Source organism: Peromyscus eremicus, chromosome 1, assembly GCF_949786415.1.
Source record: "Peromyscus eremicus chromosome 1, PerEre_H2_v1, whole genome shotgun sequence".
Lineage (NCBI taxonomy): Eukaryota > Metazoa > Chordata > Mammalia > Rodentia > Cricetidae > Peromyscus > Peromyscus eremicus.
The window spans coordinates 196,174,313-196,176,474 of NC_081416.1; the positions used below are offsets into that span (position 1 = coordinate 196,174,313).

The following is a 2,162-nucleotide window of genomic DNA, read 5'->3' on the forward strand; positions in this document are numbered from 1 at the left end:
CTTTTGTTTACTCTTCTATCTTTGATTTTGTTGTTGCAATATATTTACTTTCAGTCCATTCTTCTTCTAAATTCACAAAGTCATTGTGAATGGCCGTGCACTACAATTCTATGGCTTCTACTCCTCGGATCTGGGGTTGAAGATTGCCTCCCTTCTTCAGGCATCCTTTTTGTTTGTTTTTCTCTTTAATTCTGGTTTGCAAGACTTTCTATCTCTGAAAGGATAGAAATATTAGTCACTGAGCTTTAAGTATTCTTTGTGATGATAGCATTTGGGGTTCTGTCTATTTGTTGGGATTCAGCACATTTTGATATAAGACCACAGTCTTTGGGCATAAGACCTCAACATGTGGATATCAGGGGAAACAATTCAACCTAACAATCAGCATGCTTGGAGAAATTCATTCATAATGACACAAGCTTTTAATCCCTGCACTTTAATCCCAGAGCAAGCATTTGTGAGTTTGAAATTAAACTGGACTACATAATAGTTACAGTACAGCCAGGGATACATAGTGAGACACTGTTTTAGAAAACAGAACAGTGGTCTCTTTTTCTTGGCACCTACTAGGCAGTCAGCTGTGTCAACATGAAGCTGAATATCTCCTTCCCTGCCACCAGCTGTCAGAAACTCATCGAAGTGGATGATGAGCGCAAGCTTCGTACATTCTACGAGAAGCGCATGGCCACAGAAGTGGGTGAAGAGTGGAAGGGCTACGTGGTCCGAATCAGTGGTGGGAATGACAAACAAGGTTTTCCCATGAAGCAAGGCGTGTTGACCCAAGGCAGAGTGTGCCTGCTGTTGAGTAAGGGGCATTCTTGTTATAGACCAAGGAGAACTGGAGAAAGGAAGCGCAAATCTGTTTGAGGATGCATCGTGGGTGCCAGTCTCAGTGTTCTCAACCTGGTTATTGTAAAAAAAGGAGAGAAGGATATTCCTGGACTGACAGATACTACTGTGCCTCGTCGGTTGGGACTCAAAAGAGCTAGCAGAATCTGAAAGCTTTTTAATCTCTTTAAAGAAGATGCTCTCCGCCAATACGTGGTCAGAAAGCCATTAAACAAAGAAGGTAAGAAGCCCAGGACCAAAGCACCCAAGATTCAGCGTCTTGTTACTCCACGTGTCCTGCAACACAAAAGCCGTCGTATTGCCCTAAAGAAACAACTAACTGAGAAAAACAAGAAGGAGGCTGCAGAATATGCTAAACTTTTGGGAAGAGAAGGAAGGAAGCCAAAGAAAAGCGCCAGGAACAGATCGCCAAGAACCGTAGGCTGTCCTCTCTGAGAGCTTCTACTTCTAAGTCTGAGTCCAGTCAAAAATAAGTCTTTAAGGGTAACAAATAAATGATCATACCTTTAAAAAAACAAAAAACTAAAACAAACAAACAAAAAAACAAAAAAAAACCCATCAGAACAGCAGCAACAACAAGACAGTAAAGAACAGACAGAAAACGAAAACGGATTCTTGAAGTGGTGAGACAGCTCTGGGCCCCCAACACTGAGGACTTTGAAGCCATAGAATTGTAGTGCAAGATCATTGTCTACAACCTAATGAGTTTGTGAGTAGACCTGGCTAACAAGGCAGCCATTTGCAAAAACAAGCAAACACCAACAAATTAGAAAAGCAAAGAAAAAAAGACAGGAAAATGTAGACAAATTTCTAAACAGTCTTAATAAATAAGAAACACAGAGCCAAATACTGGGGTAATAACCAAAGAGATCAGAGAATTAGTGAAGAACCACTGACTACCCTTTAACTTACCATCAAGTTGTAGTTTCCTACACCAGAGAGCTTCATCCTCCCTAACCTGCACTTTTATTACTTTCCTGTTCCACCTTCTCATTGACTCTAAGACCAGCCACATGTCTTCCTAGTCACTGCCTGTCTATACAGACATCCAGGTCTCTATGGTTGGTACTGGGATTAAAGGCTTGTGTCACCAGGCTTGACTGTGTCCTTGACCACACAGAGACTCTGCCTGCCATGTCATCAGATTAAAGGCTTGGTCTACTACTGCCTGATTTCTGTTCCAGGCTCCCTATGACCTCTGATATCCATGAAAACTTTATCTATTAACATACAAATGAAATCACTTTTCATCACAATTAAAATATCACCATAGGAAAATATTCATTTTGTATATACATTTTAATTCCACCCTA

At 40.9% G+C, this 2,162-nt stretch overlaps 1 pseudogene; it reads left to right on the forward strand.

Moving 5' to 3' along the window:
- The first annotated feature begins 588 nt into the window (after window positions 1-588).
- On the forward strand, window positions 589-1,322 carry LOC131902738 (small ribosomal subunit protein eS6-like; annotated as a pseudogene).
- The last annotated feature ends 840 nt before the right edge of the window (window positions 1,323-2,162 follow it).